The sequence below is a fragment of the Lissotriton vulgaris genome, chromosome 11 (assembly GCF_964263255.1).
Source record: "Lissotriton vulgaris chromosome 11, aLisVul1.2, whole genome shotgun sequence".
In the NCBI taxonomy this organism is placed as follows: domain Eukaryota; kingdom Metazoa; phylum Chordata; class Amphibia; order Caudata; family Salamandridae; genus Lissotriton; species Lissotriton vulgaris.
In genome coordinates this window covers 821,679,333-821,706,802 of record NC_141699.1, presented here as the reverse complement: position 1 = coordinate 821,706,802, position 27,470 = coordinate 821,679,333, and the positions used below count along the sequence as shown (strand labels likewise).

General features: G+C 47.8%; 1 protein-coding gene across 1 annotated transcript in view; it reads left to right on the top strand.

Moving 5' to 3' along the window:
- The window catches only part of LOC147683535 (uncharacterized), a 356,113-nt gene that overhangs the window by 199,256 nt on the left and 129,387 nt on the right, over window positions 1-27,470 (top strand). The window lies entirely within an intron of this gene.

Below are 27,470 nucleotides of genomic sequence, written 5' to 3'. Positions count from 1 at the left end.
TGATTTTGTTGCAGGATATCTAATTTTGGCATCATCTTTTATAATGTTTCACATAATCACCTCTCTTCCTGGGAGTTTATATTCTGGAGTCATTCTCCTTTAGCTTTTTTGTTTTGAGCTACTTTGCATTGGGTAAAGAACATAGGGGCATATTAGCAAGAACCTCGTTAAAATTATCGCTGTTTTAGCGGCAGGAAACTGCCGCTAAAACTGCGATAATGGGCTCGCTAATATGCGGTATAGAATTACAGTAGAAGCCCAGGTAAGATGTGCAGGACATCTAACCTGGGCTTCTATTGGAATTCTATAACGCATATTAGCAAGCCCATTATCGCTGTTTAGGTGGCAGTTTCCTGCCGCTAAAACGCCGATCATTTTAACAAGGTTCTTGCTAATCTGCCCCATAGAGTTGCAAGATAATAGAAGTCTATAGCCTTTTCAGGAATATATGCACTAAATACTGTGGGGCATATTAGCAAGAACCTCAGTAAAATTATTGCTGTTTTAGCGGCAGGAAACTGCAGCTAAAACGGCAATAATGGGCTTGCTAATATGCGTTATAGAATTCCAGTAGAAGCCCAGGTTAGATATGCAGGATATCTAACCTGGGCTTCTATTGGAATTCTATAACGCATATTAGCAAGCCTATTATTGCCAGGAAACTGCCGCTAAAATGGTGATAATTTTAACGAGGTTCTTGCTAATATGCACCTGTATTTCCAGTAAATGTATTATTACCTACATCCTACTTCATTTTGGTTTCTAACCACTTTCCAATCTGCTACAGTTAATGTGGTCTTGTAGTGTTTGTTTTCTTTATTAAGAATCAGTAATGAAACAAGGCAATAAGGGTAGACAAACAACTTGAATGCTCTGTCAAACCACAGCTGCTTCTAAAGTGGACAGGTTTGTGAAATGAGGAACAACAACGGTCCTCCTGCTCAAAAAGAAGACATTGCCAACTTCCCTAGAAACATAAAGCGATTCAATTCCATGCAGAAAGGTATGGAGGTGGACTAGAGTGGTACAAACAATCCTAACCATTGGGAAAGAACCACAAACTCATATCTGCTTCTACCACCACAGTGCCATATGTGCTGAATGCAGGCCTCCTCCAGGTACTAAAGGCACTTTGGCATTCCTAAACTGATGGAGCTAAGGAGAGGTTTTCAGGGTGATGCCAGTCACTGAGAGGGCTGCAGAGCATGGACTACAGATGAATATGCTGCAGATAACTGTGCGTGAATTAAAATGCTCTGGAATACTATCGATTTTGGGTTACAGAAATCAATGAAGGAAAAGAAAGTATGTCATTGGCTGTAAGCAGAAATTTTTCAAGTACAGCTGTTTCATTGATTTTTGATAATCTGCAGTATAGTCATATTATGACCCAGTAATTTCCACCTTCCCATGGTGTTTCGATTTATATTAGTTCTTCTTTTTTTTTTATTTAAAAGTTTTTTTTATTAAAAAATATAAAAGAAGTGGAATATACATTTGGCAATTCTTATATACAGTACAGAGTGTTATACGCTTTGCCTTAATCTTCCCCAAAGAGGAGGGAGAGAAAGAAAGAGAGAGAAGAAAGAAGGGGGAGGGTGGCGCTTCGGTTCCGCGTCTTTTACTGGGTTCTCTTCAGCTGTGCATCTAGTGGCTCCCACAGGCCTTCTTTCGAGTTGTGTTCCTTTGAGAATTTCCCTGTGATGTTGTCTGCCCCTCTGAGAAAGGTGACCTAGTTCATCCATGTTTTAAAGTTTGCTTTGGTGGTGTTTTTCCAGTTCGTCAGGATTATTTTTAGGGCAGCTGTGAGTAGTAGGTCTAGTAGATCTCTCTCTTCTCTGCTGTTTAGGTTCGCTGTCACATGCTCTGTTGCCATGCTTACAAAGCTGATTGTTAGGTCCGTGTTGAAAGTTTCGTTCAGAAATGTGTTGATCTGCTGCCAAAACTTCTTGACCTTTGCGCATTTGAAAATGAGGTGCTCTAGAGTCCCTTCCTCTTTCTGGCAGTTCCAGCAGTTGCCGGAGTCTGTGATGCCGATTTTGTGGAGCCTTGATGGCGTCCAGTAGGCCCTGTGGAGGAGCCAGAATTTTGTCTGGGCTAGTTGTGGGGTTATTTTGTTTGTTGTTGCTGAGCACCACATTTTGCAACGCTCGTTGTCATTTAACTGCCTGCCTAGGAGTTGTTCCCATGTGTTTGTTGTTTTCTTGTTCAGTGACGACTTGGAGGGGCTGAGGAACCTGTATATCTTTGCCGTTTGGTGGCCAGCTGAGTTGAGCGTTTGCATATATTTGATAATGGTGGGTTCTTCCCTCCGTAGGTTCGCTTTGGTTATGGCTGTTTTTATTTTTAGGAAGTTAAAGAGTTTGCGGTTAGGGAGTTTGTGTAGTTGCTGCAGGTTTTGGAACGTTAGTGGTAGTTGTTTAATTTCTAGCTGGTTTGGAAGGCTAATTCCTTTCCCGATCCATGTATCATTGTGCATTGCTGCCCCTTGATAGGTTATCTTTGTGTTGAACCAGATCGATTCCCATGTCGTGCCTTTCAGTTTCCGTGCCATACGTCTGTCTATTTTCATCAGAGCCTCCCTGGTGTGTTTCAGTATTGGGTTTGTTCTTTGGGGGTGTCTGTTTGCTGTTAGCAGCGCTATTGGGTTTAGGCCTCCCAGAATGTCCTTTTCCACCTCTAACCAAACTGGTTTGTAGGTGTCAAGCCAGGAGATTCCTCGCCTCGCTAGGCAGGCTGTTTGGTAGGTTTTGAAATTCGCTAGGTTGAGTCCTCCAAGGTCTTTCGTTAGGTTGATTCTTGGTTTTTTGTTACTCCATATGAAGATGTTCATGAGTTTGTCTAGTTTTTTGTGAAAAGCGTCTGTCATCGGGAGTGGCAGCATGCTTAGCGTGTAGTTGATCGCTGGCATTACCATCATCTTGATTGTTTCTATCCTGCCCCACCAGCTTATGTATTTTGGTGACCATAGTTCCAGTCTTTCCTTTATTTTCTTCAGGGTTGAGTCTTCGTTATGTTGTAGTGTGGATGTGAGGTCTCTCCCAAACAGCAGACCTAGGTATTTGAGTGGTTTTGTCTGCCATGTCAGTGCTGAGTCACCGAGAACCTCTCTTGTGGTGTGGATGTTCATTGGTTTACACTCTGATTTGTCTCTATTGAGTTTGTATCCTGAGGCTTCCGCATATTCTCCTATTGTGTCCATGAGTGCTGTTATTAACGTTGATGGGTTTGTGGTCGTGATGAGGATGTCATCTGCGTAGGCTGCGAGTTTGACGGTCTTTTCTTTGACTTTGACGCCTGTTATTTCAGCATTGTCTCTAATTCTGGCTAGTAGTCGTTCTAGTGCCAGCAGGAAAAGGCCTGGTGAGAGGGGACATCCTTGCCTGGTGCCTCTGCCCAGTGTAAGCGTTTCCGATGTGCTTCCATTCACCACCACTTTCGCTTTCGGCTTGTTGTATAGGGCCATCACCATGGATCTGTATTTAACCCCTAGCCCAAATCTGCTCATACAGTTGCTAAGGAAGGGCCAGGAGACTTGCCTTCTCTGCGTCTAGTGCTATCATCACTGCCTGCTCATTGCTCTGTGTCATGTGGTTGATGGGATGGCACAGTAAGCGTGTATTGTCTTGCGATAGCCTGTTCTTGATGTATCCTACTTGTGTGCTATGGATGATATTTGGTAGGACCTTGTTCAATCTGTTGACCAATATCTTCGCGTAGATCTTACAGTCAACAATTATGAGCGAGATTGGTCTGTAGTTGTGCGGGTGTTGAGGGTCTTTCCCTTCCTTGGGGATTATTGTGATGTTTGCTTCGCTCATGGACTCTGTCATTTTGCCTTTCTGTATGCAGTGAGTGTATGTTTCCGCCAGCAGCGGTTTTAGTTGCTGGCAGAAGGTCTTGTAGAACATCGCCGTGTATCCGTCCGGGCCTGGCGCTTTGTTCGGTTTTAGCTGGCTGATTGCTGCTTCAATTTCTGTGTCTGTTATGTTCGCTTCCAGCGAATCTCTTTCATCTCCGTTTAGTTCTGGCAGGTTTGTGTTTTTGAGCAGTGTAGCGCCGCCATCCTCTCTTAAGTTCTTGTCCTCGGTGTATAGTTCCTGGTAGAACTGTCTAAAAACTTCTAGTATTCCTTTGTTTGTCGTTTGGGACTTGTTGGTTTTGTCCGTCATTGCTGCGATTGTGTGTTGTCTTTGTTTTGCTTTCAGGTAAGATGCCAGTTGCTTCCCTGCTTTGTTGGCGGCACATAAGTTTACAGATTTGAATTTTGTCAGCCATGAGCCTGCTCTCTCACTTAGGATCTTGTATTTCTTCTTTGTTAGCGTAGTGAGGGTGTTTTTGTCCGTTATGTTAGCGCAGTGCCCTTTCTCCAGCAGTTTTATCTCCTCTTCTATTTCGCTGATTTTTTTGTTCCTCCCCTGTTCATCCTTGCTTTGATGTTGATCAACTTCCCTCTTAGGGTTGCTTTGAGAGCATCCCAGATGGTGCTTTTCCCTACTTCACCATTGTCGTTATGTTTAAGGTAGTCCTTTAAAGCGTCCTCAATTTCCTTCACGTTTTCTTTGTTCTGCAGGATGTTGTCATTCAGTCTCCATCTTCTTGTTGGACTTTCATTATGTCTCCCGCTTAATGAGAGTGAGATGTGTGCATGATCCGAGATGGTTATTGGTGCGATTTCCGTTTCTTCGATTAGGTGTGTGTGCATGTTGGACATCAGTATATAGTCTATCCTACTGTAGGAGTTGTGTGGGTGCGAGTAGAAGGTGTATTCGGGTGCGCTTGGGTGTTGTAGTCTCCACGGGTCTGCGAGGTGTAGTTTGGTGCACAGGTCTTTCAGGGTGTTATTGTTTTGAGAGTCATGGCTTGGTCTTTGCGGGTGTCTGTCTGTGGCCTTATCCATAGCTTTGTTCATGTCCCCGGCTACCAGCATGAGGTCATCCTGCGGTATGTTGGACAGCTTGATATCTACCTCCTGCCAGAACGTTTTGTCTTCGGAGTTTGGCCCATAGATGTTGGCTATGTGTATTCGGTCTTCTCCTTTCTGCAAGCTCGTTATTAGTATCCGACCATCCTCGTCCGCGCTTGACGTTTTTATGGTTAGGTTTGCCCTCCTGCTCAGTATTGTTATTACCCCTCGTTTCTTGCCTTTCGCCGGCGAGCAGAGGACTTCCCCTATCCACTTCGCTTTCAGAAGCTTTGCTTCTTCTTCTGTGAGTTTAGTTTCTTGCAGTGTGTAGATGTCGCCTTTTAGTTTGGCAAGGTGATCGAGTACTTTCCTTCATTTGATTGGGTGGTTTAGGCCTTTAACGTTCATGGATACCACCTTGAGGTTTGTAGTTAATTTAGCTCTTGGTGTATTACTCATGGTGGTTTTGTGTTATCGCTATGTTCTTTGTTACTCCTCTGTCGTACTGCTGGTCGGTCTTTCTGTTCTCCATGGACCTCTTTAAGAGCCCCCCCCGGGTATTGGAGTGTGCGCTGTGGGATGATAGGTGGGAAAAGATATAGGAAGAAAGAGATAGTCTAGGTACACAATTACGTACTGTATTATTCGCCCTCCAGTCCACATGCCCCTTTCGTCCCCCTCGTCCTCCCCCCTCCCTCCCTTCCCCCACCCCCCGCCTGTGGAATTATGGGTGTGCGACAGCAAGGGTCCTACCGCTCTCTCCCCCCCCAAGTCTCTATCTGTTGGAGGGTGTGTTGGTCATGCCCTTGTGTCTTTGCATAGTGGTAGCGCACCTAGTTCGGTTAGTGATTGTTCGTTGTTGCTCTGGTTCAGCGTGGGTAAAGAGTACGATAGAAAGAAGGGGACAGCAATCAAAAAGAAGAAAAAGGATACAGCTGGTTGTAGCATATTGTCTTCTTCTTTCCGGGGTTGTGCTCTTACACCCCTAGAGGTTGATGCGGTTGTGTCTGTGTGCGTTTGTCTGAGGTAGTTCTGTTCGTATACAGTTCGGTTGTATTGCACTCGATCTTCCGCAGGTTTGCTGGTGCTTTAGCGTTCTTTGTTCCTGCTTCAATCTTCCTCTCCGTCAGCTCCGTCTGACGATGCTCTTCGCTTTGCTCCTGGGCTCTGTAGCTCCATTTCCTCTGGTGCGGGGCCTTGTAGGTATCTACGTAGGTCGTTGGGGTCTTCAAAGATTCTACTTCCGTGTCTATCCGTTATTCTCATTCTGGATGGGTCAGCGAAGGTGAAGGTAATGTTGTTCTTGCGCAGTTGTTCTCGCAGGGCTAGGAACCCTTTTCTCACTTCTACCGTGATCCTAGAGAAGTCTTGGGTGATATTTACCCTCTTCCCGTTGATCGACATTGGGTGTCCTTTCCTAGCCACAGCGAATATTGCGTCTGTGTGGTTCGAACGTAGAGGCTTGCAGATTATTGGTCTGGGGATGTTGCAGTTCGCTTGTTTCTTTGCCGGGATACGGTATGCTTTGACGATCTTGAATGGCCTGTCAAAGCTTAGGCCAGTCAGCTTGGGGATTACGGTCTCCAGCATTAGGGCGCATGCACCTGTTGTTTCTTCTTCTTCTTCGGGAACTCCCAGCAGTCTGACGTTCCCTTTGCGGCTTCTATCTTCTTGCTCCGCCATCGTTCTTTGTAGTGTTGTGGTCCAACTGGCTCACCCTTTTTTCCACTTCATCAATCCTCCCGTTAGCTTTGCTTTGCTCAGCTCTGATTGCTATCAGTTCCATTTGGATATTGTCCACTGTCTTTTTTGTGGCTTTTGTTAGATCGTTTCCTTCCGTAATTTTCCTCAGTAGTGTGTCTAGCGTTATCGTTTCGTTGCCTTGGCCGTCTTGTTTCTTTGCAGGCAACTCAGGGATGTCGTTCTTGCTTTTTTGGGGGTCGTTTGTAATTTTCTTGTCATCTTTCCCCGTCATGGTGTCAAAACCTCTTCTGACCTGATGTGTCTGAGGCCTCCCTTCTTTTTGTTGATGTTTGGCTGGTTCTGCCTTTGGCCCCTTTGCTTCTTTGGCACTTTGGTTACTTAGTGAGGGCCGGGTGTTTTCCCTGAACCTGCACGGCCACTTGATGGCGCGGGTCCTTGTCCTCGACTCCGCCAGTCTCTTGCGTTCCCGTGCCTCTTCTCGCCTGAGGTGCCTTGCGGCGTTTTTATTTCCTCTCCGTGATAGCTTCCTTGCTTGTATGTTCCTCCCCTTCTGGTATCCCGCTTCCTTTGTTTACCGCTCCCTTTGTTGTGTTAGCCGCGGTTTGGACTTAGCTGGCGGCCCTCCCTCCTTTTCTCGAGGTGGCCGCAGTGGTTACCGCCAGCTGCTCGGTTTATAGCGGGTTTAGAAGGTTCGCGCTTCACTTCCTTAGCTAGGGTCTCCGCTGCGTTCACTTACCTGCCGCCTCCGCTGTTGCCTGGCCAGTACTCTCACAAGATGGCCGCCTTTTGCTTTTTCGCCTTTTTCAAGATGGCCGCCGTTTTGCTCTTCCGTCTCCAGGTTGCACGGCCCAACTTGCCGCTTCAGGTGCGGTCTGCCACTTCGCTGGCCTTGGGGGTAGTGGGTTTTGAAGGTCTGCGCTCCTCTGCCTTGAGTCGGGCTGGTACTGCGCTAGTTGCGTTTGCGATTTTCCGCCGCTGCCGTGCTACTGTTTTTGTAAGATGGCCGCCCCAGGCTTCTTCACCTTTGCCAAAATGGCCCCCGCTTGTTTATTTGCGTTTCCAAAAAACAGGCTGTTTTGCCGTGGGGAACTCACAGTTTTGCAGCTTGCTTTGGGGTTCGCGCTATTCCGCCTAGGGGTGCTCTTACTTGGGTGTCATCCGCAGCTTCGGCTGGCGGTGATGGTCGTGTGTGTAGCTTTCCGCTCTGCCTGGGGTCACTCCGCCATCTTTTGCTCGCTCCTTTCTTCTCAGCCCCGTTCGTTTCCTTCTCCGTACTGCCTCGTCTGTAGGTTTTCCCGGGCTTTGTGCCTCGTATTGGATGCTCCTTGCGTTCCTACACCCCTCCGTAGCTTTGTAGTCGCGTTTCTTTGCGTTCTCCTTCTCCGCGCGCCGCTCGTTAGATTTGGGGGCCGGGAGCTTCGGACTTAGGTATGCTGCCTCCTTGCCATCCAAGCCACGCCCCCTATATTAGTTCTCCTAATCAAATGGGTATTAGTATTTAAAATTGAAAGCGAGATCCTCAAGATTGAGGTGCGTCCCCACTTGCACTCAAAAGCACTGTGTTCAAATAAGTGTAGTCTTTGTCAATAAAGTTGTTTTTCACAATTCAATGTATTTGTTCTATTCATTGGCATTTATAATTGAAAATTAACAATTCCTTCATTGTGATCATTGATTTCTTATATTGTTTTAAATTTTTCATATTTGTATGTACAACTGCCCAATGCATTTCGGGCAATAGCCCTTATTTAGGGAAATATTGAATGAGTCAGCACGCATATGAAATGCGGTTCCTGTACGGTAAAAAGTGAATGGCAAGTTTAATTTAGTTGACGAAAACGGTTTGGCATCACACAGATATGGGCAGATATGAGCATTTGCGTGATACATTCGATAAGGATTTACCTTCCTGCACCACCTACCGATGTATTCATTATCCAACCGAGATTATAAACACAAGTGTGATTGTGCATCTATATATTAGTATTAATATTTAAAATCAGGGGTTAATTTAAGTGGTCTTTACCTTCAAAGGAGTGGCCAGAAAATGAAAAAAAAAACACTCGAACATGCCACTAATCATGCCTTGCACATGAAGCAAGCAAACCTCACCCTCGGGAAAGTTCCCTTCACCCCTTCATTCTCCTTCCATCTTTCCCTGCCTATCTGCTAATCCACTTATTTGAACACCTTTGCATCCACCCATCCATCCATCCTTTCACCCTTTCGGATATTCATCAATCTTTTCATGCAATTAACCATCAATACCTCAATGTGTCCATCTATCTATCAATCCTTACACTATTCTCTATGTGTCTATTCTTCATCCTTTGATCTATGCACCCTTTAACCTATATGTTCTTTTACTATTCCATCTACCCTTTTACCCTTCCACTTACTTCTCACGCTTGATTTCATCCTCCTAAGCAACCTTTAACCTTTTCTTCCTTACTCCGATAATTTTTCTTTCATTTCTCCATTTGGTATGTCTTTCACCTTACATCTGCTTTGTTTTCTCTCCTACACTCACTTTTTCTATTTGACCTATTTTTGTAATTGCTCATATTGTCATTACTTATTAATTTCTCATTCTGATTTCTTGTATACGGGTAAGCCTGTTTTCCACGTGGTACACCCTAGCAATATTGTGTATGAGTACTTTTTCTGCAGGACTGTGGACAGAAAATAACCATTAGCATCTAATTACCATTCAGTGGAACCCCGTTAACCAGTTCATGAGGCCATAGTGGCAGCCCCCGCTTAAGCTGCTCAAGTGGGGGCTTCATGCCACTGTCTTAGTCTTGACTTTGGAAACTGCTGACTACCTAGTAAAGCTGCGGAAAAACACAATACAAATGGATGGCCTGTTAACACAATCACACACATGTTAATTGTTCATGCTTTCTATAATGGCATGTTATTAAAATTGTTAAGTGCTGGACAGAATCCAGAACAAAAAAGAAAAGTGATGATTCTAAACTCGAAAATTGTTGCTGGAAAAAATGTCAAATATTTGTGTTCAGGCATACAATTGTGACTCAATTTGTAATGGTCACATCAGGGGAGAGTAAATATAAGCTAAGAAACAAGTCAGAACTTTCATAAAATGTTACCATCAAATAATTTACGCTCACGGTGAGAAAAACGGAGGTGAGTGTTTCCAAGCAGACAATTTGAAATGAAGTCAGTCCTAACATTTGGTATGAATGTTTAGGCAAACACTGTGAACATCTTATTATACCAAAGATGGGAATGTTATTATCAGGTCCAAAAAATCACGTGGAGGTTTCAAGGAGAAGAGCAAGAGGGCAGTGTAGATGGAAGGAATGATCTATCATGTATAGTCATTGGAAGTACTCTTGTAGGGGCGTGGCTTGGAAGCCGATGCAAGCGGAGGCGTGAGCACTGAGCTCCGATCCGAGGGTCCCGATCTTATCCTGACGAAGAGGCATCTTGACCCCCCAAGGGTCCATTGGTGATTGGGGACAGTGGGGACGCTACACTGAGATACTTGGAGCCCCCCAAACGGCAAGTTTTGCGGAGTTTTGGCGGCTTTACGGGCCGCGTTGCAGGCTAGCGGCGAAACTAAAATGGCGGCGCTGTACTGATCGTCGTCCCCTGAGCTATACTGTCGGAGAGTGCCGGAGAGCGGAGGAGCCATTGTTGTGGGGAAGCAGGGCCGGTCGGAGCTGGCGGAGGCGGACAACGGAGAAGAAACAATCCGTCCCGGCGGCGACCTGACGGAGCTTCTGAGGCGCCGATCGGCAGCTCCTGGGCAGCGCTGAAGACGAGACGGACTGTGACCGAGAAGGGCAGGCGAGAAGCGGCATCGCCTCTGTGGGAGAGCGGAGCTGACCGGAAATAACGGCCCACCCCGGTGGAGGCATACCGGTGTTGCCAGGACCTTGTGGGCGCTGCGGAGAGAGCGACCTGGGAGCCCCTTCCTCCCTTCTTCCCCCCCCGACCCCGGGGGAATACCGCAGGCAGTGGCGGGCTGTGGCCCCGAAGTAGGTCTGCCTAGTGGACCTGCGCTACCTGACTCTGAGCTGGTGAGTGGGGCGGGAAGTAGCCTGTAGACTGGTGCCACCAGCTGTGGCAGTGGGTGTGCAGCCCGAAATCCACAGAGCACGGCGAGCCATCGTTTGGGCAGCAGTGGGAGCCTGGAAGACTGTCCTGTGGGCTGTGCGGTGACGGTGGTGGAAACTGGTGTTTGTGCCTGGACCGCAAACCTGGGTTCTTGCCTGAAGGAGGTTGTCCTTGAGGCCACAGTGCGTGAGGGATCGGCGAGGGAAGCTGAGGGGAACGGAGGAGTACTGACTCTGCATGCACTTGAGTGGGGGCCACTGCGTCGCCCGGGAGCTGCGATAGCTGGCGATCACTACAGGGGGAAGCACGAGACCTAGAATTGGGAATAAGCTGCAGCTGCAGTAAAATTGGGGACATTGCCCGGCCTTTCCCTGTGCTGTTGCTGGGGCTGCGGAATAATCCGGTGGTGCTGAACTGGGACACGTTGACGGCGGCGAGCTGTCCCACTGGAGTCTGGGGACAGCTGACCCACTTGGAGACGTGCTGCAGTTACACCTGGGGCATACGGAGGCGATCTAGCATCTCGGGCCCTGTGTAGGCGGCCCGGAGAGCTTTAACATGGGCAAACCCAAGGGGAAGAAGGATGGAATGCAGCAACAGTCGGACACGGAGCCCTCACCTCAACAGGACCAGGATACATGCGAAACCCCGCAGGACATAGGGCTACAGGGCCAGCTAGATAAGATCTTGGCGGCCATTACAGATACTCGTGCTGCCCTGCAGCAAAACATTGCACAGGTGGCGACAGGCCTTGGGCTGTTGAAGGCGGACCACGTTAAGTTAACAGACAGGGTGCATAACGTGGGGAAGGTGGTCCGAGAGGTGGAGCCTGCACAGAAAGCACTGGCTGCAACCGTGACGTCTTCTCTGGAACGTATAGCGATGCTGGAGAGGAGAGCCGAAGACGCGGAAGGAAGGAACAGGCGGAACAACATCCGCGTGGTGGGCCTGCCGGAAAAAGCGGAGGGGCCAGATATGATTCGCTACTTTTTACACACTGGAGCGGGCGCATCGAGTCCCGGCGAGACCACCGCAGCAGGGGGCGGCCACCCCGGCCGGTGGTGGCCAGGCTGCTGCACTTTAAAGATAGGGAATTGCTGCTCCAGAAGGCCCTCACTGATGGGCCGTTCCATGTGGGTAACAGTAAAGTCACTATATTCCCAGACTATACCTTTGAGACGCAGAGGCGCCGTGCATCGTTCCAAGCGGTCAAGAAGGAACTGCGAGTAGAGGGGCTCCAGTACTCCCAGTTGTTCCCTGCCAGACTTCGAATATTCCTTGATGGGAAAACGTGCTTTCATGAAACGCCGGAGGATGCGTGGACATGGCTGGAGTCTTATAGAGCTGGCAAGGATGGATCAGGGCAAAGCTCACGGGCCCGGCTGGGTCTTCGCAGGTCTGGATGTCGCAGCGCATACGGCGTAGACGATGGAATCTGCAGAAGCCTTCTGTTTCACAGACTGACGAGGAGCGCAGGAAAGCCTTGGCGGTGGTGTGTCCATATCAGGGGACTTGATGGAGATTCGGATGCTAGAGTCAGATGCAGAGAAGGACGGAGAACGATCAGGGGCTGAGTCGACGGGGTCCAAAACTGTATGCTTGCCGCTAGTCACGCCGGAACTGCAGACAACCTCATCGATGAGTGACAATTGCACTTCCTGTGGGGGTGGAGGGGCTGTAGAGATTGGGATGGACGGGCAGATGGTGCTCGGAACTTGCCGTATGGTCCTGAGAGCCTGTAGCTGGGGTGAGGTCCAGATTTGAACTCCAGAGGCCGCATTTAAATATTAGCTGTACGTTGGGGGGCACTAATTGCAGACAGAGGGGGGCTTGATTTATCATGTTCTACGGGATCCTCGGGGGGATGCTTTGGTGTTGTTTTCATGCCTGATTGATTGCTAGGCTCTATCCAGCTCAAAACCGAATGGTTCCAGTTAGTACGCCTTTAATACTATAAGGGCAAATGTTGGGTTAGTTTGGACGGGAATTGCTATGTTAGTGCTTGTTCTTGGGAGGGAGGGTGAGGCGGAGGGGGGTGGGAGAAAGTTGGGGTGAGGGGATGTTACAGTTTTTATTGGAACTCACCGGCGTGTCTAGGAAGGAATAGTGCTTTTTGGGGTCTAGTGTCACAGTACAATGATCCCATTACCTGATGTAAAATGTATGACTTGGAATGTGCGGGGGTTAAACTCTATGCAGCGTAGGTACAAAATCCACTCGTATTTAGTCCGAAGGGGTGCGTAAATAGTCTTCTTACAGGAAACTCATCTGACTAAGGCTGAGGGGTTGGCATTGCAGCGCAGATGGCGGGGGCAGCTCTACTACACCACCTACTCAACTTTTGCGAGGGGAGTGCTGATCTGGGTCAAGGCCGGGGTCCCCTTCCAATTGACGGATCAGTTGATAGATCTGGAGGGCCGGTACGTGGCTGTTAGGGGCCGCCTGAATGGGAGAGATGTGACACTCTGTAGTGTTTATGCTCCTAATGTGGAACAATTCAGAAAGGGGGTGGTGATGAACAGAGTGTCTGAATTAAGCAGACCACTCTTACCCAGTCCAAAGATCAGGGCTTGATCCATCACCGTTATTTATCTCACTGCACCATCCCAGCTCAGAACCTGGCTATATGCAAATCAGTCTGTCCCTGGCCCAGTGCATCATGGGAACAGGGCAGACTAAACTACCAAGCCAATTCTTCACCAGAAAGGAGACAAGCTACCGGGGACCGGTTTCTGGCATTTCAGCCGTCTTCGGCCCGGCTTGCTTGAATCCTGATGGTGTAGTGAGAAAGGGACTCATGTCTGAGTTTACCCTGCCACACCTATAGTGGCCAAAAACGATTCAGAAAGGGGGTGGTGATGAACAGAGTGTCTGAATTAAGCAGACCACTCTTACCCAGTCCAAAGAACAGGGCTTGATCCATCACCGTTATTTATCTCACTGCACCATCCAAGCTCAGAACCTGGCTATATGCAAATCAGTCTGTCCCTGGCCCAGTGCATCATGGGAACAGGGCAGACTAAACTACCAAGCCAATTCTTCACCAGAAAGGAGACAAGCTACCGGGGACCGGTTTCTGGCATTTCAGCCGTCTTCGGCCCGGCTTGCTTGAATCCTGATGGTGTAGTGAGAAAGGGACTGATGTCTGAGTATACCCTGCCACACCTATAGTGGCCAAAAATGATTCAGAAAGGGGGTGGTGATGAACAGAGTGTCTGAATTAAGCAGACCACTCTTACCCAGTCCAAAGATCAGGGCTTGATCCATCACCGTTATTTATCTCACTGCACCATCCCAGCTCAGAACCTGGCTATATGCAAATCAGTCTGTCCCTGGCCCAGTGCATCATGGGAACAGGGCAGACTAAACTACCAAGCCAATTCTTCACCAGAAAGGAGACAAGCTACCGGGGACCGGTTTCTGGCATTTCAGCCGTCTTCGGCCCGGCTTGCTTGAATCCTGATGGTGTAGTGAGAAAGGGACTCATGTCTGAGTTTACCCTGCCACACCTATAGTGGCCAAAAACGATTCAGAAAGGGGGTGGTGATGAACAGAGTGTCTGAATTAAGCAGACCACTCTTACCCAGTCCAAAGAACAGGGCTTGATCCATCACCGTTATTTATCTCACTGCACCATCCAAGCTCAGAACCTGGTTATATGCAAATCAGTCTGTCCCTGGCCCAGTGCATCATGGGAACAGGGCAGACTAAACTACCAAGCCAATTCTTCACCAGAAAGGAGACAAGTTACCGGGGACCGGTTTCTGGCATTTCAGCCGTCTTCGGCCCGGCTTGCTTGAATCCTGATGGTGTAGTGAGAAAGGGACTGATGTCTGAGTATACCCTGCCACACCTATAGTGGCCAAAAATGATTCAGAAAGGGGGTGGTGATGAACAGAGTGTCTGAATTAAGCAGACGAATCTTACCCAGTCCAAAGATCAGGGCTTGATCCATCACCGTTATTTATCTCACTGCACCATCCCAGCTCAGAACCTGGCTATATGCAAATCAGTCTGTCCCTGGCCCAGTGCATCATGGGAACAGGGCAGACTAAACTACCAAGCCAATTCTTCACCAGAAAGGAGACAAGCTACCGGGGACCGGTTTCTGGCATTTCAGCCGTCTTCAGCCCGGCTTGCTTTAATCCTGATGGTGTAGTGAGAAAGGGACTCATGTCTGAGTATACCCTGCCACACCTATAGTGGCCAAAAACGATTCAGAAAGGGGGTGGTGATGAACAGAGTGTCTGAATTAAGCAGACCACTCTTACCCAGTCCAAAGATCAGGGCTTGATTCATCACCGTTATTTATCTCACTGCACCATCCCAGCTCAGAACCTGGCTATATTAACTCAGACACTCTGTTCATGTTAATGTTAATGTTAATAACTTTTATTCGGCGCACAGCTGCCCCAGCGAAGGGGCGTCCTGGCGCCTGATCAAGTACCACAACACAACAAATCGCCGCTGAAAAGAGAGGAGATCAGTCAACAGAGGTGAACAAATGGGTTTTGATCGCACGTCTAAAGAGAGTCAGGCTGTTAAGGGCACGGATATGGACAGGAAGGGAGTTCCATAATCCAGCCGCCATGACACGAAATGAACGACCTCCCATCCTACTCAGTCTGAATCTAGGCGTGCTTGCTAGATGAAGAGATTCCGACCTGAGAGACCGCCTGGGGACATACGGGGAAACAAGACCCGTCAGGGCAGGAGGTGACGAAAATTTCAGGATCTTGAATGTCAGACAGAGTGCCTTGAATTTGATTCTCTGTCTGACCGGCAGCCAGTGAAGGGAGGTCAGAACTGCAGATACAGAGCACCGTCTCGGGAGGCCCACAATGGCCCGCGCAGCGGCATTCTGCACCCTCTGCAGTCTGGTGGCCTCGGCCTGATTAACACCAAGCAGCAGAGCACTCCCGTAGTCTAGCCGAGAGAGAATAGAGGCTTGGACCACCAGTTGCCGAGTAGGGGGGTCGAAGAATTTGAGGACTGGTCTCAGTCCTCGCAGAATACCATAGCAGGTAGCTGCGATCTTCTTAGTATGGCTGGTAAAAGAGAGATTGGAATCAAGCCAGACCCCCAGGTTCTTCACTTCGGCAACTGGGATGGGAGTCACCCCCAATTCAGGAGGCCACCATTGGTCACCCCACAATTCAGCTTGCTTTCCTAAGATCAGGACTTCGGTTTTCTTGGCGTTTAACTGTAAACAGTTAATACGCATCCAATTCGCCACGGCTAAAAGCCCTGCGCGAAACCTGGGGGCAGTCACCTCAGGGTCCCCACTGAGTGTCACCGCCAGCTGCGTGTCGTCGGCATACGATGTCATGGTTAAGCCGCTTTGTCTGACGACAGCAGCCAGCGGTTTCACATACAAGTTGAACAAAGTGGGGCTCAACGCAGATCCCTGAGGTACTCCTAGTCCCAAAGGGTGGAAAGAGGACTGACCAGGTGGGATAGCTACTTTAAAAAACTGGTCCGAGAGGAAAGAGCGGAACCATTGAAGAGCTTCCCCTCAAGTCCCACTTCCTCCAGCCTCCGCAACAAAATGTCATGAGACACCGTGTCAAATGCGGCGCTCAGGTCTAACAAGATGAGCGCCGCTGTCTGCCCCGCATCCAGCACCGAACGCAGATGTTCGCTCATAAAGAGCAGCGCAGTTTCGGTGCTGTGTTGTGCGCGAAAACCATTCTGGCTCTCGTCAAGAATATTATTGCGAGAGAGGTGAGCAGACAAGATGGAATTCACGTGTGCCTCAGTGACCTTGGCGGTCCAGGGCAGGAGGGAGATGGGGCGGTAATTCTCAGGTAACAGAGGGTCGAGACTAGGCTTCTTCAAAATGGGGCTGACCACTGCTTGCTTCCAGGAGGCAGGAACCACGCCCTCAGCTAGTGAGAGATTGATCAGGTCCAATATAGGCTCACGGCATAGGGGCGGGAGAATAGTAATAAGCTCTGGCTTCAGAGGGTCTAGAGGAGAACCAGATTTAATTTTGAGGCTCAGAGTATTAAACGCCTCAGCCGACAAAGCAGGTAGGGAGGACAAAAGTTCACAGTCCAGAGCTCTTACAGCCTTGGGCTCGTCACCGGGCACAGATGGCATGAACCCTCGGTAGATTACCTGCACCTTCTCCACGAAAAAGGATGCCAAGCTTTCACAGTGGGAGTCCGTGCAGATTTCTAGCGAGGTGGCCCGTTTACCCATCAGATCTTTGAGCACCTTGAATATTAATTTAGATGGGTTAGGGCTGTTAGAAAACTCTGAGGCATAATATGTCGCCCGGGCTTGACAGATAGCTCTGTGATAGATTTTAAGCTGGGTGAAGTACAATGGTTTTAATGTGGGGTCGAAGGATTTCCTCCACATCCTCTCAGCTTGCCGGCAAGTTCTCTTGAGCTCGGCAAGGGTCTCATTATACCATGGGCTGCGAGTTTTAGCATGACATTTCGACCAACGCATTGGTATAAGAGAATCAAGAGCAGTACGGACCCAGTTACAGAACTGTTCATATCCCTGTTCCACATTCGACAGGTTGCCCAAGGGCTGTGTCTCCAAGATTTTAACGAATTCCTCCATTTTGAGCTTACGCCAATTTCTTTTAAGGGTCAGTCTGTCCACAGGTTTAAATTGTTGATCATCCAAGGGGCATGACACTTTAACCAACAAATGATCAGTCCAGCCCACCGCCATCGGGTCAGATGCCCTGGCCCGATCCAAGGTGGTAAAGAAGGGGTCGAGGATGTGACCTCCTATATGGGTTGGGGCGGTGACTAGTTGGTTAAGTTGCATGGCTTCAAGGTCCGCTATCAAAGAGCTGATAGGTAAAGAGGACGTCTGATCAAGATGAATATTCAGATCGCCAACGATGTTAAAGTTAGCACATCTAGGAGCTAACGAATTAACCATGTCAACGAGAGCGGCCTTGAAGACCGTGTCATTCCCTGGAGGGCGATAGATAAGCAGGCCACTAAAAGTGAACTGATGGCTGACAGTGACCTTGAAAGAGGCGCTCTCGCACATCGGCAGATCAAGAACTTTCCAATCTGCCGGAAAGCAAGATTTTGTCGCCATGGCTATGCCTCCTCCCCTAGAAGTACGGTTCAAAGTAAATACCGTATAGGTGGAAGGAAAAGCCAGATTTATTATGGCAGAGTCGGCGTCCTGTAACCAGGTCTCAGTGAGAAAAATGAGGTCAGGTGAGTCCTTGTCAATCATATCACGAAGGGACTGATGGTGCTTGACCAGTGATCTCACATTGAGGCTCCATATACTAAGTGCTCGCTCAGAGTAGTCAATACGAGTACCTAGGGTAGGTCTTTCCATCGAGCGTACCCTGATGGGGGAATCAAGAGAGAAACTGCCACAAGGACAAACATAAGGCCCCGAGAGAGGAGACACCAGATCATGTGTACAAGCCGAAAGGCCGTCCCTGACGGAAAAGAGATCGGTGCGATTATACCGATATATCATCACCACTCCCTTTTCTGAATCATTTTTGTCCACCATAAGCGTGGAAGGGTATACTCAGATGTGAGTCCCTAGCTCATTGCACCATCAGGATTCAAGCAAGCCGGGCCGAAGACGGCTGAAATGCCAGAAACCGGTCCCCGGTAGCTTGTTTCCTTCCCAGTATAAGAATTGGCTTGGTAGTTTGGTCTGCCCTGTTCCCATGATGCACTGGGCCAGGGTCAGACTAATTTGCATATAGCCAAGTTCTGAGCTGGGATGGTGCAGTGAGCTAAAAAACGGTGATGGATCAAGCCCTGATCTTTGGACTGGGTAATAGTGGTCTGCTTAACTCACACACTCTGTTCATCACCACTCCCTTTTCTGAATCATTTGTCCACCATAAGCGTGGAAGGGTATACTCAGATGTGAGTCCCTAGCTCATTGCACCATCAGGATTCAAGCAAGCCGGGCCGAAGACGGCTGAAATGCCAGAAACCGGTCCCCGGTAGCTTGTTTCCTTCCCAGTATAAGAATTGGCTTGGTAGTTTGGTCTGCCCTGTTCCCATGATGCACTGGGCCAGGGTCAGACTAATTTGCATATACCCAAGTTCTGAGCTGGGATGGTGCAGTGAGCTAAAAAACGGTGATGGATCAAGCCCTGATCTTTGGACTGGGTAAGAGTGGTCTGCTTAACTCAGACACTCTGTTCATCACCACTCCCTTTTCTGAATCATTTTTGTCCACCATAAGCGTGGAAGGGTATACTCAGATGTGAGTCCCTAGCTCATTGCACCATCAGGATTCAAGCAAGCCGGGCCGAAGACGGCTGAAATGCCAGAAACCGGTCCCCGGTAGCTTGTTTCCTTCCCAGTATAAGAATTGGCTTGGTAGTTTGGTCTGCCCTGTTCCCATGATGCACTGGGCCAGGGTCAGACTAATTTGCATATAGCCAAGTTCTGAGCTGGGATGGTGCAGTGAGCTAAAAAACGGTGATGGATCAAGCCCTGATCTTTGGACTGGGTAAGAGTGGTCTGCTTAACTCAGACACTCTGTTCATCACCACTCCCTTTTCTGAATCATTTTTGTCCACCATAAGCGTGGAAGGGTATACTCAGATGTGAGTCCCTAGCTCATTGCACCATCAGGATTCAAGCAAGCCGGGCCGAAGACGGCTGAAATGCCAGAAACCGGTCCCCGGTAGCTTGTTTCCTTCCCAGTATAAGAATTGGCTTGGTAGTTTGGCCTGCCCTGTTCCCATGATGCACTGGGCCAGGGTCAGACTAATTTGCATATAGCCAAGTTCTGAGCTGGGATGGTGCAGTGAGCTAAAAAACGGTGATGGATCAAGCCCTGATCTTTGGACTGGGTAAGAGTGGTCTGCTTAACTCAGACACTCTGTTCATCACCACTCCCTTTTCTGAACCTAATGTGGAACAAGCAACTTTCTTTGCACAAATGTCTGATGCACTAGCCGGTTACCCCACGAACCCGGTGTTGCTGGGAGGGGGCTTCAACTCCATTGCGGATTTGACCTTGGATAGGTCCCATCCGCCATTGCCGGCTGCCCCGATACATAAACTCTAAAAGGTTAGAGCACAATGGCAGATTAGCTCAGGACTTATAGATGTATGGCGAGCACAGCACCCTAAAGAACGCGATTACTCCTATTTTTCAGCTATGCATGATTTGCATGTGCGACTGGATGCAGTATTGTGTAGCTCAGACCTGGCCCCTCTTGTGGCCCATTTTGAATACTTAGCTCGCATGTTGTCGGACCATAACCTGTTATTGGTGAGTTTCTTCTGGACCAGGGAGCGCTCAGCGATCCCGGCCTGGTGGATACGCCCGGAGATGCTGGAGGACCCGGCCTTCAGGGCGGCCCTAGAGATGGGGATAGAGCAGTACTTTCATGACAATGAGGGCTCTGCTACGACGACCGCATTTGAATGGGATGCTTTCAAGGTGGTGGTTCGCGGATTCTGCATAGCCAATTGGGTGGGAGTGAGGAAAACGCTGTCGCAAGAAATAGACACAGTGGAGGAAAATCTTAGGGGAGCTGAACGAGAGCACTCTACTGACCCTGAAAAATGGGAGAAGGTCATGGAATTGAGGGAAAAGGTAGCAGCGGTAGTGGAACGATTGCGCTGTTTTGACCACAGGGCTTATTTGGCCCGAGCACACGCTGAGCGGGACAAGACGGGTACCTTACTGGCGTGGCTGGCCAACCCCCACCCTAAATGTGTCCCTATATTGGCATTGGAGTCCCCATTGGGACGGTTGGTGTGTACCCAACATCAAATAAATGATCGCTTTCGAGATTACTCCGCTGATTTATATAGTAGCCAGTTACAGGCTGGGGAAGCGGAGGCACAGGCTTTCTTGGAAGACCTAGAGCTGCCCACCTTGGACGAGAAGCAGGCGGACTCTCTCGGCTGTGATATTATGCTTGAGGAAGTCCGGTGCGCTATAAAACAACTGGCCCGGAACAAACTCCGGGGGCTGATGGTCTGCCCATCGAGGTTTACTTGGCTTATGTCGACATCCTTGAACCTAGGCTGCTATCGATGTTTAGGGAGGCAGGCGACTGGGGATGCTGCCGTCCTCGAGTAGGAAAGCTATTATTATCCCTTTGCTTTAACCGGGGAAAGCCCTGACTGACCCTTCTGGTTACCGTCCCCTCTCCATGCTTACTACTGATTATAAAATTTTGAGTCGTATTCTGGGCGCCCGATAACTCCCGCACATGTTACACTTGGTACACCCTGATCAGGCTGGTTTCATCCCTACCCGCAATACGGCCGGTAGTATACGTAAGTTGATACGAATTTTGAGTGGAGACCATGGGGCGGACAATCGGGCAGTGGTCCTTTCAGTAGATATAGCGAAAGCATTTGATAGCTTGGAATGGCCCTACTTGTTCGCGGTTATGAGGGCTTTTGGGCTGGTAGAGGGATATGTCAGCTGGACTGAAATTTTGTATTCGTCAGTCAGCGCTAGAGTAAAGGTGGGAACAATCATCTCCTCCTTTTACCCAGTAGGGCAAGGCACCAGACAGGGTTGCCCGCTCTCCCCTCTGTTATTTGCTCTGGCTATAGAACCATTAGCAACTTGCGCTTGATTGGGCAGGGCGTTTCGGGGCCTGAGGCTCCGTGGTCAGACGCACTTCATATCACTATATGCTGATGACCTATTGATGTTCCTAGAGGACGATGTGGAGGCATTGGAGGGGGCACGTGCTCTCCTCCGCAGGTTCGGAGACATCTCTGGCTTGAGGGTAAATTGGGGGAAGACTTGCCTTTTCCTTGTGTCCCGGGCACGTGACCCACCTGCGAATGTGCATGATGTCACATGGGAGCCTCATTGCCTCTCTTACTTGGGAACACAAGTTTACCATACCCAGGAAGACCTACTTGAAGGAAATATTGGAAGAGCTATGAGAGGGCTTAGGAGTAGCATGCAATTCTGGGGAATGTTGCCACTGTCGATGGCGGGCGGAGCGGCGTTGCTGAAGAAGGTGGCACTTCCCCGTCAGCTTTACTTCTTTCGTACATTGCCGGTGTGGATACCTGTCGCCCTCTTTCGTCAACTCCGTTCTATGGTGACCGGTTTTCCCTGGGGAACTGGACGGAGAAGGGTGGCGTTGGACACCCTGATACTGCCTAGGGCAGAGGGGGACTTGCTGTCCCAGATTTCGAACTGTACTACCTGGCTGCGCAGTTCCAGGGGCTCACCCAGGCAGTGGCGTGGTAGTTTAGGGGACCTGAATGTCAATTTGAACCAGAAGTGGCACAGCACGTCTTGTCCTTTGTGATCTTGCAACAAAAGCTAAGGATGGATTCATTAACTATGGAGGAACGCACACTGAGACTTTGTTGGAAAAGGTACCATAGCAAGATAGGAATGCAAAGCCCTTATGCCCCAGAGATACCACTGGGCATGTGTACGGCACTTCCGCATGGGGAAGATTAGTCGGCCCTTGCGACATGGGAGGAGCTTGGGCTGCAGGTAGTGGGGGACCTGTATAGCGAGGGCGTTCTCTTGTCTTATGACGAACTGCAGGAGAGATTTGGACTGCCACGGGGTCATTACTTAATCCATACGACCTTGGTTACCGCCATTCAGAGATACTGGGGGACGGGCCTGTTAGAACCGCCAGTGAGTGCTGCATGCCAATATGTAACGATGGTGGCGGGTACATTCAAGGCAGTAACCTGTTTATATAGGCGAATGATTGAGGAAGGGCTGTCACCCCTGCAGAGACTATGATCACACTGGGAAGCAGACATGGATAAGGAAATACCGGACTTGGCCTGGACGCAAATAGTTAGGAGGGCATGGAAGGGCACTAGGAATGCTAGATTTCAATTGGTTCATTTCTTTGTACTGCATATGGCGTACCTTACTCCAGAGAAGATTGATCAATACTTTCGGGTAGATACTGCGCACTGCCCCCACTGCAGGTTGAGGGATGCGGGCCTTCTGCACATGCTGTGAGATTGTCCGCAGTTGGGCACTTATTGGGAGGACATCGTCACAGTATTAAAGGATATTACGAACAACAGATTAATCCGGATAAAGGAACCTGTCTTTTACATTGGTTTCGCCACACTAGCAAGACAAAACTGACGAGCAAGTTCCTGGACTTGGGGTTGGTGTTGGCGCAGAGAGAAATTACGTCCCATTGGAACACCCCGGGGGGGCCCAGTTCATTAGATGGAGGGCTGCTCTGCTTACATGGGCGGGGAGTGAGAGTGTGATTCGGATGCAGCAGGCCCAAAAATCACACAATGATAAGGCACTAGAAGCAGTGCGGGCATGGGAAGCTTTGGTCGCAGAACTAAGAATGCATGGGATGGACGCTGATTCAGAGCTGAGTGCACCTGTGGGGAATGACGGATTGTAATGTAACGGTCCAACAACAGCAATGTGGAGACACATGGAAAAGGTTTCCCCCCACTTCTGATATTGTAACGAGATTACGTATGGCTGCATGACTGGTACCATGACAATGTTCAGTTATTTTATTTTAACGACTTGTTGCACTGAGTAGACTTGATTGACACGCCGGTGAGATGGGATTGGGGAGGGGGGTAGTGCAGGTTGACCTAATTATGCTGAGGCCGTATGGTGCAATGTACAGGATATACAGGAGTATCCTTATGTGGAACGATTCGTGCTATGGGCAGGCTCTTAACAATTGTTTGAATGATCTGCTTTGATTGCACTGTAGCGAGTCAAGTCATTGCAGCCTGTGCCGTGACGAGACCACGCACTTTCTTCAAATGACTACAATTCCATTAATCTAGAATGGGATTTTTCAACAAAGGATGGAGAAGGGAATCTGTGTCCCTGTAGGTGTGGTACAATTATATTAAGCAATTGCTCATGTGGAGAATGAATGTTAGGAATTTTAACATGACTATGGACTAAATTTCAGTCTTGAGAGTAAACTGAATAAAGAAGAAGATGTATACAACTATTGAAACCAAACATGGTATTAGTTAAAAACTTGTATTAGTTAAACCAATTTATAATGAGACTCCTCCTCCAACTCAATAAATGTCCAAGAAATCTTTCAAATACAGGTTATTCCCTCACTCAATTGGCCATAAAAATTTGATTGGATTTGATTGATAATTTATAAAGTGCCTGAATCACCCCCTCAAGATATATCCCGCACTAGCGAACTGCTTATGTTGGCCAGCGAAAATGAGCATAGTAAAACAATGTAGTCTTCAGAATCCTACGGAACAGCAGGTGATCAGAGCGCTCTCTCAAATGGATAGGTAATTGATTCCAGAAGGTAGGGTCTAAATGGAAGAAAGCTTTACCACCTAGCCAAGATTTTTTACAGTGTGGGACCACAAGTAGAGATGTGGTCCCTGAGCCTAATGCCCTAGAAGGCTGGTATTTTGTGAATTTCTCAGCCAGTTATCTGGGGCCAATACAGTTTAGAGATTTGTGCACAGTCCATCTTGAAATGGATCTGCTTCTGCAATGGCAGCCAATGCAATTTCTGCATAAGGGGAAGGAAGGGTGTAAGGGAGAGGGTGTTTTGGACCACTTGGAATTTGTTCAATGATGCTTCACTGGCTGAAAACAGCAGAGCATTCCAATAGTCTAAATTACTTATTACTAGTGTCTGGATAAGGGTTTTCTGAGTGGACAAAGGGAGAAAGGGAAATACTCTTTGCAGAAGGTCTAGGGCATAGAAGCTGGAGCCGATGGTGGTAGAAGCCTGTTTCTTCTAAATTCATTTCTGGTCCAGGCGGACACCTAGATTTTTGACCACGGCCTTGGGCACCAATGCAGATCCCAATTTTGCTGACCCCCAGCTAGAACATCATCTCAAAGGAGCATAACCAAACAGCAACAATTCTGTTTTTCCCGCATTGACCTGGGGAATATTGTGCCTTCAGAAAAGATGGAATGAGCATTGGGGTTGTGGTTGTCAAAGGTTAGTAGGAGCCGTGTATTGTCAGCATAGGATATCAGTATAAAACCAAACTTTCTAAGTAAACCTGCCAAAGGATCAACATAAATGTTAAATAAAGTGGGACTGAGACAAGATCCCTGGGGTACTCCTTTAGTCAGTTCCGTGGTCTCAGAGCGGAAGGGCCCTAAATTGAAGGTCTGAGTTCTATGCCAGTGAAAACTTCGCATCCAATGTAAGGCAGTTCCTTGAATACCAATTTCACTGAGTCTCCTGAGCAGGATTTGATGTGAGACAGTGTTGAAAGCCGCTGATAGGTCAAGCATATCTATAGAGAACAGTGAAGTACATAAATGAGTAAGTATTGAAGGAGCTAACCATGGGCCACTGCAAAATAATTAATTATTGGAAGGTATTTAACAAGTCTGCCCACTGACCTTCATGCTGAAACTTTTTGCCTGCTCAGAGTGCAGGAAAATGTCACTGTTTTCCTCCTGTAAATTGGGAAAACTGAATGGAAAATAACTGGGTCCGACCACTTATTGTATATTCCAGGAAAAAATACTCTTATGTGACTGAATGTGGTGCAGGGATAGCAACCAAAATCATAGAATCCAGCTCACTTGTATCCCCCTAACCCCGCGTCTTATTTGAGGATACACTTAACGAGTACCTTAAGGTTAATCTAAATTCTCACCAAGACAACATTTCTACAGAAAGCACACACATTCAATGGTGGTGAAAAACTTTCTTTTTCATTTCCATTCTTAGTAATCCTTCCATAGAAACACTTTTTGCTCAATGGGCATCCTTGAATTTTAAAATGGGGATCAATACATCCTGCACAGTAATGTACCATACATGATAAGAGGCTATGCTTGCTATTCCAGGTTGTGCATGCTCTGCAAATATATGAAAATGTTCTTAGCAGTTTTTTGGTTGAGTCTAGGCAGCACGCATACGCTGTCTGCAAAACCTGCTTTAATCAATAAAGCAACTTTTTTCACACCACCCACTTACCATAGGTTGAATCTGGTGTAGCTCTTCTTTTCTTCCTTCTAATTTGTTCACGCAGCCAAAATTTCATTTCTGTTGAAGGCTAAGGAGGACCAGCCAAATACAGTTTCATTACTCTTTCAGGGCTTATTTGTTGTTTGTGAGAACTCTTTTTTTTTCTAATGCCCTTGCATGCACTACAAGCTAAGCTAGTGTAATCAGTGCCATTCGTGTTCAGCTTCAGAGACCATCTTTTTTTTAAAAACATAGTTTCTTGCGTATCACTGCCTGATCTCCCCGTGTGGTGCCCTCCCGCCACCATCTACTGTCGCTGCTTTTTTTTTGCTGTTTCACTTTATATTAGCTTGTGTGTCAGCACTGCACCCACTTCACAGATGCCGCGCTTCATGTTTTTGCTAAGCAGGAATGTTTTATTTATTTGGTTACGTTTGGTCACAATGCACATCTTTGGTCCACTCGCCAAAAACCCAACCGATCACATGGATTTAGCTGCCTCACCATGGTATATGGTCCCCCTTCAGAATAAGATAAACTCCACCGCCTCCCACTCACCACACAAATCTCACACCACCCACCTCCCTACAGTGCTCATTTCTCCTGCTCTGTCACTGTCAGCTGCCCCAGGTTTTTTTCATCCTCTTCCTCTTATTCCTTCTCTTTCTGTCTGTCTGACTCCACCTCTCTTGCTTAAAACCGTGCATTTGATAAACAGCTCTTACCCTCTCTTTTCTCTCCTTTCCTTTATTTGTTCCCCTGTTAAATGGATTTAAAAAAGAAAATAACACTTTTGCTGAAATTGTCCACTTTTCCGACGTTTTTCTATTTTGAAGTGCAGCCTCAGGCAGCAAGAAAAAAAAGTTTGAAATGCAAAAAATACATTAAAAACTAGGGACCAGGAGTACGACACACAAAATAGCGCCTCACAAATTGCAAGTCTTTTGCGACTTGCAATTTACACAGCACTATTTTGCATGTACAACAGTGTGTTTAACACTGTTCGCTATTCCCAATGGGGTTGCAAATTGCGAGGATCATGAATATTCATGAGCCTCTCTCAATTTGGGAGCTCATTGGGAATGACAGCCCCTCACAGGAATGGTGGCCTGCTGGTCTCAGATAGACTACCATGTCTGGGATTGCTTTTAAATAAAGCAGCATTTTTTTAAACACATCACTTTTTTCTTGAAGGAAAACGGGATGCATTAAAAAAAAATATAATAAAACATTATCGTTTTATTTTTTAAGGGAAGGCAGTGAACCCTGGGACCACTGCCTGCCCTTAAAAAATATTTTTTGAGCCAGTCACAAAGGGCCTTCCCATTTGCAACTTCATTACCACCACCTTGAAGAGGTCAGTAATTTGCAAGTGTTTTGTGACTGCAATTGCAGCCGCAAAACATTTATACATGGCTTTGCGGTAGCTATTAGGAAGGGAACGCCCCTTCTTAATAGCGGGTCGCAATTCACGATCATGTGAGTTGCAAATTAGTGTAAGTACAAGGCCCAGACTAAAATTACATGCGCAAACGGGTTGCAAACCTATTTGCGCATGCAATTTCACGTTGTTCATCTGGCCCTAAATAAAGCAAGAAAGGGGTCGCAAAGTGGCCAGATTAGTTTTATTCACACCACACTCATTAGAGCCACTTCACAGAGTTTGCCAGCAAAGTGCTAATTTCGTTTTCTCATCTTTCTATGAACAAAATTGTTTTTCCCGCATGGCGCAGTGCACCATTCCTGGTGGTACTGCATAACCTGGTCGATGCGTAGAGTGGAAAAAGTTTAATGTTATCCTTATCAGCTGTTTTCCTTATTTTAGCTTACAAAATTTGTACCACGGCTCTCTGTTTAGGGATGTGGTCTTTTTCAACTACA